Below are 13,227 nucleotides of genomic sequence, written 5' to 3' on the forward strand. Positions count from 1 at the left end.
TAAAACTCAATCCTTACAACAACCTGGTTTTGTAACTCCCCTTCCTCTAGCTTACAATGCTACGGGACTCCTGCCAGGGAATTACAATGAAACATAGGAAATAACATGTACAAATGATAGTCTCTAACAAAAATAGTGTTCACAGCTTGCTTGCAGTTCCAGCTGATATTGTAAGTTGTCTCTGCTTCTCTTTATTCTCCTTGATGCTGTGTTCCTGTGGTTGGCCTTCCACTCTTCTGTCTTGCTGAAATCAATGGGGCGCATAACTCGACACAAAGCTGCAACTTTAAACTCTCATTCTCCATAGTAGCTTGTGTAGAAAACCGTATTCACAATAGAGGTTTTTCCTGACTTTCTTGCTCAGCTTTTTCTAGATCAGTGCCTTACCATAATACTATGTGTATTTACTTGGAAATATGCCATTGTATTTTGTGTGGATTACCCAATTTAATAGGCATAGGATTACAGGCTTAGAGTGAGATGCACCTAATGAACTCAGTCAATGGAAGACTGGCACAACGATGATATTATTATTATTATTATTATTATTATTATTATTATTATTATTTACCTGCCCTTCACCGTAACATCATGGTTAAAACTGTTAAAACAGTTTTAAACAACCACAGTCACAAAAATAAGGTGGGTCCTAAAAATACACACCTCTATAAAATCCAGCCTATATAGCTATTTAAAAAAAGCATAGCTCTATAGGTCAGGGCACTGCATTTTGGGTACACAACAGGTGGACACCACTTGGCATTCATTCTAAAGTGGCACTAAAATGCTGATAAGGTTTGCAGAGGGGGCAGTGAGTTGTGGTGGCGGTGCAAAAACTGAAAATTAAAACCTGCCCTATCAGCCAATCGCCCATTCCCACCACCCTTCTGAGTAATACCCCTCCCCACTCTCTCAGTATATATAAGGGTCTGGTGACTTCTGTTTTAGTGTATCTGAAGAAGTGTGCATGCACACAAAAGCTCATACCAATAACAAACTTAGTTGGTCTCTAAGGTGCTACTGGAAGGCATTTTTTATTTTATTTTGCAAAACAAATGATCTCAGGGTAGTTCACATTTTTGCAAAGCATTTTCCCCTCATACAATACAGAATTGAAGATGCGGTGGAGACTATTGTAGCTTTAAGAAATATGATTTATTCACATATTTACACCTGGATTTAGATGAGGGAAAGAGTCCAGATCTTACAGCAGTATAGCACTGGCAGTGGCGTAGTGTGGGTTGTCAGCACCCGGGGCAAGGCAAGTGATTTGCCCCCCCCCCCCAACCCGTGGATTTTAGCAGGGGGCAGAGAGCTGCGAGTGCGAGTGCCCCCCACCCAGATGTTGCGGCTGGTGCGGCCGGCCCCCCCTGCACCCCCCACGCTATGCCACTGAGCACTGGAGTCCAAGGACTCAGCTACATTTATCACAGTAATGCGATTTGATTGCATTTTAAACATGCAACACCAGATGGCGCAAGAGAGCGAGAATGGTTTAAAATGGGCTTTCACATAGGAATTTTTTCAATCTAATTTATGACTCATTTATAGTGCTGTATTTCTGTGTTTAGATTCACCCCAAGTCATCTCTCCTAGCTGGACTTCAGCCAGCCTGTGTGAGATGGCCCTGTCTTTCTTCTCCCACTTCTTCCCAGCACACCTTACTTTAAAAAAACACTACTTTCCCTGCCACCTCACATACACACCCATCAGCTTGGCAACCTCTGTCTGCCCAAGCCCAAGATTCCTCTTATATGGGGCATCAACACCTTTTGTCATGTTAATGCCTCAATTCTGGGAGAGGCAGTGGCTTGGAAAGGAAGCTTAGTCTGTACTTTTTCCACTAAATCTTCCCTTCAGTACTCCAAATAATCAAAATCCAACCATTTATTAATTTATAGGGTTTAGGGGGTTTCCCCCACCACCACCTCAGTCTACAACACCATGTATTTTAATACACACTTAACCTGAGTATACACATTACTTGGCTGGAGATTTTGCATTCCAAAATCTGGAGAAGTGTGAAAGTCTAAGGAGGACTGTGTTTCAGTTTGTGTATTGTTTTGGGAAGTGTGAATTAGCTAAGCACACCCTGAAATGCAAACTGAATCAAATTTCTTTCACATCCCTTGTCATGACTGTTTAAAGTGGCATGATACTGCTTTAAATGTGTAAAGCAGATGGGGCCTATGTGAGAAACTAAAAAGGTAAAGGACCCCTGGACGGTTACGTCCAGTCAAAAGTGACTATGGGGTTGCAGCACTCATCTCGCTTTCAAGCCAAGGGAGCCAGTGTTTGTCCACAGACAGCTTTCCGGGTCATGTGGCCAGTAAGACTAAACTGCTTCTGGTGCAACAGGACACCGTGACAGAAACCAGTGTGCGCAGAAACATTGTTTATCTTCCCACCAAAGCGGTACCTATTTATCTACTTGCACTGGTGTGCTTTTGAACTGCTAGGTTGGCAGGAGCTAGGACAGAGCAACGGGAGCTCACTCCATCATGGGGATTTGAACCACTGACCGGCAAGCCCAAGAGGTTCAGTGGTTTAGACCACAGCACCACCCGCAGCCTCATGTGAGAAACTACAGCATGATACGAACCTGTGTAGTACAGTGATGATAATGTTGCACTGGATTAGAACCAGGGGGACTTGGGGTGGGTTTTCAACTAAGTTTTGCTCAGAGTAGACCCACTAAAATTAATGAACATGACTAAGTTAGGACCAGTTCATCCACCCCTGGATCCAAATCCCATTTAACCATGAAACTCACAATCTCTCAAAAATACCTTTCAGGGTTGTTGTAAGGATCTAGTGGAGAGAACAATATAATTAATAATGACAGATTTTCATGTAATCTAGCAAAAAGAAGCTATCTATTCAGTCTTCACTTTTATTTTATGAGATCACCCACATTATTATACAGAGATGGGGATGAACTTCAAAGCAAGTCTTCTCTGAAACATCCAAAAATTAAATAAGGTGAAATCTGGGTATTGGGGTTGGGGGACATCTCTGCCCAAACAATGACCTTTTTTTGAACAGATAGGGATCGAGTTTAATGAATGATCACAGATCTTTCAGAAGACACTTTTAGAGTAAACTGTTACAGCTATGAGACATCCTACAGTTTACTCTCTGCTATCAGTAAATCTGAAACCTTTCCGCATTAAAATGGAAACGAGAGTTTCCCAGGCAAAATGATCTGTGTTTGCATATCAGGCCACCGTGGCATTGAAATTTCCCTTTTTAACACCCCATAAAAATGACATGGACTTTGGAAACAGATATAAAAAATATATAGTTAAACCTAGTATGTGGACTGAAACACTCCTTTGATAGTAGACTCTTAAGGACTTTGGGGAAGAGCCTGCCACTTTTCAGCAAAAAGAGCATTTATATCCTCTAAAATATATATATATGCTAGAAGTCACTGGAGACACATTTGAAATTTCATGTATACATTGTAAAGGGATGCTGAATTCTCCACTGGCAGAGGAAAGGAGGAGGAGCGGGGGGGGGGGGGGTGTACCTGAAATATCAAGTCTTGAAATATCAGAGGGAGGTTAAAGGCTCTCAGGGTGTGTTCTTGTTTCCTTCACTTATCCTCAACAAATCGCAGTTCTGCTGTGAGGCTAGCATCTTACTCCAGAGACTTCAGGTGAGAGACTGTATGCAAAATGGTTGTGATATATCATACATCTTTCTCCACAACAAAATGGTCAGGGAGAGGGCAAAAGAAATACAGAGATGGTGTTCAATGCTCCTAGAATTGCAAAACCTTTTAAAAAAAATTATATTGCGCGTTGAGGTCCCAAAGACACCCCCCCCAAAGAAAAACACAACTGACACTTAATTTTTGTTTAAGGTTTTTGGCATAATTTTGGCCACAACTTTATTCAAATTACAGCAATGTGAGTGGTTGCTTAGGCATTGGTAGCACTAACTGACCCCGCCCGGAGACAGCTCTGACATTCGCACCCCCCGCGAAGTCAGGAAGGGTAAGTCACCTGGGGAGAGAGACTGGGAACCATGCCTCACCTCTCCCCAGAATGCTCCCAGGGGCTTGCGTGGCCCTAGCCCCTTGCCAGGGGGTTTCGGACAAAAGCATGGGGAGCCCCTGGGTTCCTTTAACGGAAAACCCTTGAAGAAGCAGCTGCAGCAGCATTTTGGAGGGGCAGGCACAGCTGAATCCATACCCCTCCACCAACCAATTCCAAGACCAATGCCTAACCGCAAACCTTACAAGTTGTGACGATTTGCTACACAGTAGGCAAAAACCAAGTGGCACACACTTGCGTGTTGAGTTCCACAGTGCCACCCCCCAAAAATTCACACATCACACGTTAATTTTTGTTTAAGGTTTTTGGCATAATTTTGGCCACAACTTTATTCAAATACAGCAAATGTGAGTGGTTGCTTAGGCATTGGTTATGACTATCTGTCCTTCCCCCAAGGACAGAGCTGGTCCCTTCCGGACACCACCGGAAGCCAGCATGGGAAACAAATATTGGGGAGAAATGAGGCTGGGAATCAGTCCAACACCGCTCACCCTCATGTTCCGGTGGGGCTTGCACGGCCCAAGCCCGGCACCACGGACAAGGACGAAAGAATGGCAAGCCCCTGGATTCCTTTAACGGAATTCCCTTTCGCATCATTTGGAGGGATAGGCACCTTACCCCTCCAAGCACCAATTTAACCAATGCCTAACCGCCATGGAGCCCATAGCTCCCCGCCAAACCACTCACAACCCCAGCCAAGACCTCAGCTTGGACACCACCGCATCTAACCAAGCCTCATTGCCAGAAGCAGAAAGGTGCACGCCATCCACTCGAAATAAGGATGGCTTCTGAGAAGAAATCTCAGGATGAAAAATCACATCTCCGCCCAACTCCAAGACCCTTTTCGTCACTGCGGAGTTGATGCGGCCCCTGGCTCTCAATGGCGGCTGGGCAACGACTGCCCCTCCAAGCGCGCCGTTGTAGCAGCCTTGACCAAAATATTTTTGCTGCTGGCATCAGAGCCCGCAGCGTCTCCAAGTCCGATAAAATTGCAGCACGCAGGGAAAAACAGTCCATAGAAACCAGGTCGTTCTCACCCAGTTGCACCACAATGGCCGACGGGGGTCCTTCCCATAGCAACTGCCTCCGAATCCGAGGCAGGAGCTTCGACCAGCGCATTCCCCTTCTGGACAGCCAAGACAACTGAATATGTCGAGGAAGGCCGAGACCTGGACCCATTCCCGACTGCCGTGCTGCGACACCAGCCCAATGGACGATGCTGTGCCCACCATCCATATGCGGAAAGCTGCTAAACTAAGATAAAACAAGCAAAAATTGTAAGACACCAATAATGTTAACAAACATAACCTTTTAATGCATTCAATTTCCCACAACCTGTGTTTTATTCCCACTGCCTTATTAACACGCTTTCCGGCCTACTCGGTGGTAGTTTGTCTAGGCATTGGTTCACGACTAGCTGCGCCTGACCTCAGCAGGGCAGCACTGACGACTGGGCCCCACCATATCGTCAGTACCAGCAAACGTTGTAGGGGAGCAAGAATCCCAAGGCAATCGCATCCCGTCAGGTGTCGTTCCCCATTAGGGGAAAGATGCACCCCATCTGCCCTAAAGAGGGCAACAGCCTTGAAGAAAATAGCAGGGTGCAATATTACAGAACCACCTAAAGCAAGGACCTATTTTATTTTATTTGTTATTTGTTAATTTATTTTATTATATTTACTTTATTTTATTCTATTGTCCACCGCCTTATTAACATGCTTTTTGGCCTGCTCAGTGGTAGTTTGTCTAGGCATTGGTTCCCGACTAGCTGCACCTGACCTTAGCAGGGCAGCACTGACGACTGGGCCCCACCATATCGTCAGTACAAATAAACAGCGTGGGGGAGCAATGAAACAGGATCAGACTCAAGCTCACCCCCAAATGCTCCCAGGGACTCTTGTGTGGCCCTACCCCTCGAAAGGGGTCGACAAAAGCATAGCGAATCCTTGGATTCCCTTAATGGAATATCTTTGCGCATTGGAGGGGACAGGTGCTCCAACCCCCCCTCCAGACCACCTTGAACCAATGCCTTAAATTATTTTGAGTCCAGGGAGAGCTGCCATCAACTCAATCCAAGCCCTCTTGCATGCAGGAATGCAAACTTATGCTGGATGAAGACAGCAAACATTCTCGCCCAGCTGTACCACCAGCACTGCAGGAGGACCTGCACAGGTCACACTCGACCACACCCAAGGAAGGATCTCCTCCCAAAGCATTCCCCATCCGGACATCCAGTAAATGTTCACATGGGCAGGAAGACTGAGATGGCGCCCCAGTCCAAACTCGTCAACATGCTTGCCAGCCCAGTGTACGATGCTGTGACCCAAATGTGCACAGCTGCTCCTATGAAAAAAGGAAATAACAGACAAGCATCAGCACAGACATCATTTGACACTTCTTGATATAACCCTTGTCAGCGTAAGACTTCCAATGACCCGTATTCCCAATCCTGTCTACTGACAGGCCCCCAGTCTGCAGCCTTTGCAGCAGTCCTACTCGGAAGGAATGAGGCATGTTCAGCGGTAAACAAGCCGCAGGCCGTAATAACTGGTGCCCGACATAAGCACATTGATGCCTGGCTAACGGGAACCCATTTTCATGCACTAGGAGCGGGCCAGCCTCCAGGGAATGAAAAGCCAAATATTCTATTATCCATAACCGGGCAAGGGCCCTCCTCACCTGTGGCGGGAACCCTGATTGTGGCACTCCTGCCCACTAAGTCTGTTTTAGAGTTCCCGATTCTAAAGACAAGCTCCAAAGGATAAGGAAAAGTCCTGAAGCAATAAGCCTCCAGACTCTCAGCCCCATGCTGGCACCAACAACCATTTTCCTAACCCTCAGTGCAAAAATGCAATGGACTACTGAAAGGAATCTCGCCTTGCTCTTTAACCAGCAGACAAGTTTTAACTTGTTGCAGATACTACATAAGTAAAATTGACCAACTTCCTGCCCGCTGTCCTATGAGGTTGGAGCCTATTCCAACCTTCCAAGGCCCTGCGCACTACAAACTTTATACAAGGGTCTCTGAAAATTAAAGCTTCAGTGTAACAGACATTGCAGCGGACTGAATTCTGATAGTTATAACAGCACGCCCAATCTGCAGCAGGTGAACCAAATGCTGCAGGATCTGCTCAGAAGATGGGGGCTAATTCATCTGAATGGCCGAGGACTGCAAGCTTAAGGCTAAGAAATCCATCCAGGCCATCCCATAAGAGCTAAAAGCAGAAGGGGAAATGGAAGCTGCTGCTCTCTGTAAATACTAATTGTTGTCAAAATGCCACAGATGGTCTGGAAAAGTCTGGCAACAACTGAGTCTGGAGCCCAGGATCTGAAGCGCTTCATCTGAAAATGGGATAGAGTGTCAGCAACATCATTAGAGGATCCCGTAATTTGGAGAGTAGGAAGCACAATATTAAACCTTAAGCGGCGCAGCTCAAAAGCGTGAGCGGAGGGGCGGAGAATCTGCTGGAGCATGAGGACCGTTTTGCCAAGACGCTCACCACTACCTGGTTATCAGACCAAAAGCAGATCCGATGGTCACTGGACTCCTCGGGCCACATGTGAACTGCTACAACAATGGGAAAAAACTCAAGAAAAGTTATGTCACATGATTGCCTCACGACACCGGGCTTGAGGCCATAGCTTTGCACCCCAGCAGCCCTTGAAATAAAACCAAAGGGCAAAGATCCAGCAGCACCAGCATGAACCTGAAAATCCCTGTGCGGGTTCAAGGTATCCTGCCATGGCGAACTACTATTGCATACATTCAGGAATTGTTACCATCGCCTGATATCTGCCTTCACCACACTTGGTAGGCATAAGGGGACCTCAGGCCGCAAGCCTGGCCTAGTGGGAAGATTAATTAAGTGACCCAGCAAGATCGGATCTGATGAAGCATCACTTGCTACAGAGGAAGTATTACAAAATAACTTCCTTCAAGGCAGACAGCTTCTCCATAGGCGAGTGGTTTGTTTTAGCGATATCCACTGGATCCCTAAATAATAAAACGATATCCACTGGATCCCTAAATAAAATGGGAATATGGGCAAAAGGTATTGAGCTATTGCTTGCCAGCTTCCAGCGCTTGGGCAGGGGGCATCTTGTGCTGCCATCATGATATGTAAATTTACAGGGCCGACGCTGGCCAGAACCCCTAAAGAAGTCCTGACAAAGCTGCCGCCGAGCCAGCTTCCTTTTCAGACACACACTCCGTGCAATGCAACTACACACTCCGTGCAATGCAAAAAACACGCTCTGTGCAATGCAACTACGCACTCTGTGCAATGCAACTACGCACTCTGTGCAATGCACACACAAACCCTCTGTGCAATGCAACTACATACTCCATTCAATGCAACTACACACTCCGTGCAATGCAACTACACACTCCCTGCAATGCAAAAACATGCTCTGTGCAATGCACACACAAACCCTCCGTGCAATGCAACTACATACTCCGTTCAATGCAACTACACACTCCGTGCAATGCAAAAAACATGCTCTGTGCAATGCAAATACACACTCCATGCAATGCACACACAAACCCTCCGTTCAATGCAACTACGCACTCCGTTCAACGGAACTACACTCCATGCAATGCAACTACACACTCCCTGCAATGCAAAAACATGCTCTGTGCAATGCACACAAACCCTTCGTGCAATGCAACTACATACTCCGTTCAATGCAACTACACACTCCGTGCAATGCAAAAAAACATGCTCTGTGCAATGCAAATACACACTCCATGCAATGCACACACAAACCCTCCGTTCAGTGCAACTACGCACTCCGTTCAACGGAACTACACTCCATGCAATGCAACTACACACTCTGTGCACTGCACACACCCTCCGTTCAATGCAACTACACACTCCGTGCAATGCACACACACTCCTTGCAATGCAAAAACAGACTCTGTGCAATGCAACTACGCCCCCCATGCAATGCAAACACATTCCGTGCAATGCAACTACACACTCCGTGCAATGCACACACACACACACACACACTCTGTGCAATGTAACCGCACCTTCCGTACGATGCAACAACACCCTCCGTGCAATGCAACAACACACTCCGTGCAATGCAACAATACACTCTGTGCAATGCAAACACACCCTCCGTGCAATGCAACTGCAAATCTCACACGAAATGCAATGCAATGCAATTGCAGCCCATGCAGCACCGTGCCCTGCAATGCACAGAGCAAACTACAATGCGGGCACGCAAAGGTGCTTTCTCCCACTTGCATATTACGAATGTGGCGCCCATTACATCCCTCGCAGTGAGGTAACCACCAAAAGGACCTAAGTGTCCAGGTAGAGCAATGGGGGAGCATGCAGCTGTCCCATACAGGGACGAATCCTGCAACCTAGGCATTACCAGCACTATGCGCTGACCCAGTGAAACCAATGCTTATAGACCACATGGGAACACTATTCAGGCCGGAAACGCTTGCAGGCCATCAAATTCTAGGGCAAAGCCCTAGGATCACCTGCTAGGCCAGGCATAAATGTTTCCAGTGAAATAGGAGAGTTGAGGTAGCCCACAGCTTGTCCAGGTACCCCTGCTTGCCCTTTTAGAGGGAAGCACCCCTTCAAGAAAACCCAAAGTTCTTTTATCACAAATGGGCAGAACTACCCAGCAACAGAATAGCCTAAAAGGAGCAGTTAGTTTTGTTTTGTTATAACAATGGCTAAGAGGGGGATATGAACCCTGTCTCCCAGGTCTTACACTTTAGCCAGTAAGCCACAATGGCTCGTCTCTAAAATGGCATTCGCCACTATCAGGGCAAAACAAACTTAAAGAAAATAAACTTGTTCAGAAATGGCATAGTTCAAGAGCATATACAGAGTGCTCATAGTCCTTGGAGACACAGAGAGCCTCTGGGGCCCTTTGTTTGCCTCCGATATACATTAGGAGCAACTGGGCCTGCAAGCAGATACATTCCTATAGCGAGAATGAGTCACGTGTCAGAGACTTAACAAGTAACTGCTACCTGTAGCAGACTTAGGCTTGGAAGTTAATGTGCAGGCCGAATAGGCCTCCCTGTTTCTGCTCTTGAGAATCTTAGTCTCATAGCAATATTAAAGGAAGCCAAATTCTTCCCACCCAAGGCTAGCTTAAAATTTGGCCAACAGCGCTGCACACACTCAAAATAAAGCCAACCTTCGGGGATACTATAAACGAAAGTGATTCCAGCTAGGCTGGGAACAGCCCTGACTAGCCCCACAATTAAACAGGCAAAATGGGGGAAACCTTTTGCGAAAGAAAGCCCCTAACGGGGGCTCTTTCCCTATTGGGAAAGGCAAGCCACGGATATAGGGAGAATCTTCCCACAGGGCAGGGTAAGGGGTGGGGTGGGAAATCAAACAGGAAAAGGGGGGGGAATTAAATTATTTAAGGGACTAGAGAGGATTAAAAAGAAAGGGGAAATAAAGAAATGTAACCAGACAATGAGAAGATTGTCCAAGTGCTCCATGTGATCCGATGCAAAACGGCCAAGAGAACGTCCTCTCGTCTGTCTCCCCTACTTATAGACTCTGACCACTCCTCCGAATTGGCAACACTCAAAAATCCCCAGCAACCCCTTTAACCCTTTACAGGCTTGGGTTCCCACCAAATTTGCCTAGTCATAATGGTGGCCTGCTCCCCAACCGCAACACGTGCTCTCTGCTAGTGAGAACACGCTTAATCAGCCAAATGGACAAAATTCCTACTGGGCCCCTGCCCCAAAGCAGACGACCCCATGACAGGCATAGCAAGGTCAAGCAAACAGCCTAAAATTAGGGAAGGGAGGGCGGGTGATCCAAAGTAAGCAGCAAAAGAGGAAGTTCCTCGCTGCGAGCATTGTATTTAACAAATATGGCTGTCAATCAAAAAATGGCAACATCTAGATTTCCCCAGTAACAGCCCACCCCTGCTTAAAGGATGGCCAAACCATTTGCCTAGTAACAGTGAGGTGTCTTGTCAGCCCCGCCCGCAACCCGTGCTCTCCATGAGGGAGAACACACTTTAATAATACAGTGAATACTACAGGCTACAGTGGTTAAGCATGTTTCCCTGATATCAATGGACTTTTGTCCACCAAGTAAATAGCCATTTGCAAGCATTGGAAATGGGCTTTCAAACTGTGTCCATTTAAAAATGCTTGTAGAATTAAGATAAATTCAACAGTGAAAACAAGTTTCAATGGATGTAACAATGGTATAGTTCATGTAAAATATGCAGGGATGTATGGAATGCAAAATGAACCATGGAAAGAGAAGAATGGGAGTCATTGGTTTAAGGTTGTTTAAATGAATATTTTGAAATGTAAATCAGAAAATTTAATAAAAAATATATTTAAAAAAAGAAAAGGGCTTTAAAAAACATACTGGGAGTGTCTCAAGGGTGTTAGCTCTGCTCTGCTCCCTCCATATGTTCAGCAGGTGACTTTCTCTTGTGGGTAAGGTAGTCTCCTGTTCTCATGGAGGGTCCCATGCCTTTTGGAAACCTGATTTTCCAGGGATCCCAAAAGTACAAGTACCAATGGTTTTTCCACCCCTTTGCTTACAAACCGGGACATTTTCAGTAATGGGCAGACAACCTGTACAACTTCTTCTTACAGATATCCACAGTGCTTTTTCTCTGAAGAAATATGTTTAGGGGTACTCTCATTTTCCTACTCATATTGAAATACTACCCCTCAATGAGGCCAAACTTAGATTCACAAAATGTTTAGGGGTATGCGTACCTCTGCGTACCCCCCAGAAAAAAAGCACTGGCTATCCCATCTTCCCCCTGCCACCCAGTTTTCTGCAGGAAGCACTGATTTCTGATCTGGTAAAAAATAATAATTGGCAAGTCTGTCATCGGCGAGACTAACAGAGATTGACGAAGGAAGTGTAATTGACTTGTTATGGCTTGACAGGGCCTGTTTTGTGAAGCATGTGGGAGTTTTATGACGAGTCAATTCGCACTTGGAAAACTTTTGATTGCACTCCGTCCACTTCTCTGCATTGTTTATAGGTATTTAATCAAAGCGCTCGGAATCGTTTTTAGGGAGAGGCCCAAAACCGGGGTCCGGATTACATAATTTAATCAAACTTTTGCACCTTTTGCCGTTGCTATCTTTTAAGGGCTATAAGTGGATGCGAAAGTGCAGCTGTAACAGTTTTACAGCCCATTCTGCAGGGACTGAGGGAACGCTGCATTTTAATGGTGCATCAGTTCTCGCTGATTTAGTGTGTAATGAAACCCCTGCCAGAGTCGAGATTACTATGCCTTCAAGTCAGTAGGACTTACGCCATTACAGTGCATACTAATTGCACCTGGAAGCATGGAAATTAAATCATCAGTTCTGTAGTGAGGAAAGGAAAATATCTTTTCCTTTTCCTCCCCTTTCATTGATCTTGGAGTTGGCTATGGTGATGATTCCAGCACAGAGAGGTTTCAAGTGTCTTATTTATATTGTATATCTAGGGTGCTCATTGAGGCCAATGTTTCCCTTGGCATTGATTTCAAAGTGATTAGGATTGTATGCTAAATCACCTTTATTTTCTTCATCATTATTGAACAAAATCCCAGCGCAACCATCAATGTATTTATCCTTTGTAATGTTCCCTGGAGGTTATAGAAAGCCACTTTTATTCTCATCTTATGGATGAAAAGAGCGAGGGGGGAGAGAGAGAGAAAAAGCACTGTGGGAACATCTTTCAAAATCTTGCAAATGGAACTTCTTCGAGATGAAAGGAAAGGGAGCATTTGGTATCACTTTTAATGATATGTGGCTCGTTGTCTTCCTTAGCTCAACATGTGCTGTCTCTCACAATACTCCACAGGCCCTCGTTTTGAGTTCAGGCACTGAAAGGTGTCTATGGAGATAAATTAGGATGACACAGGAAGAGAGCAACTTGCATCAGACCAAGTCGGACCATTTGTCCATCTTGGTCAGGATCATCTACAGTGACTGGCATTGGCTCTGCAGGGTTTCAGCCCGATCTGGAGATGAGAACTTTCCACATGCAAAGCATGGGTTTTGTCACTGACTTACAGCTCTTCCCAAGGGTGATCTTTGGCTGGTAAGGACTCATTTGAATGCTTGGTTTACACAGTATCATTTAGATTGTCCATTTCTGCACCCTTTCCAGCTCTATAATATCCTTTTTTCTGAGGTGTAGCA

The sequence above is a fragment of the Podarcis cretensis genome, assembly GCF_951804945.1.
Source record: "Podarcis cretensis genome assembly, chromosome: 4".
Lineage (NCBI taxonomy): Eukaryota > Metazoa > Chordata > Lepidosauria > Squamata > Lacertidae > Podarcis > Podarcis cretensis.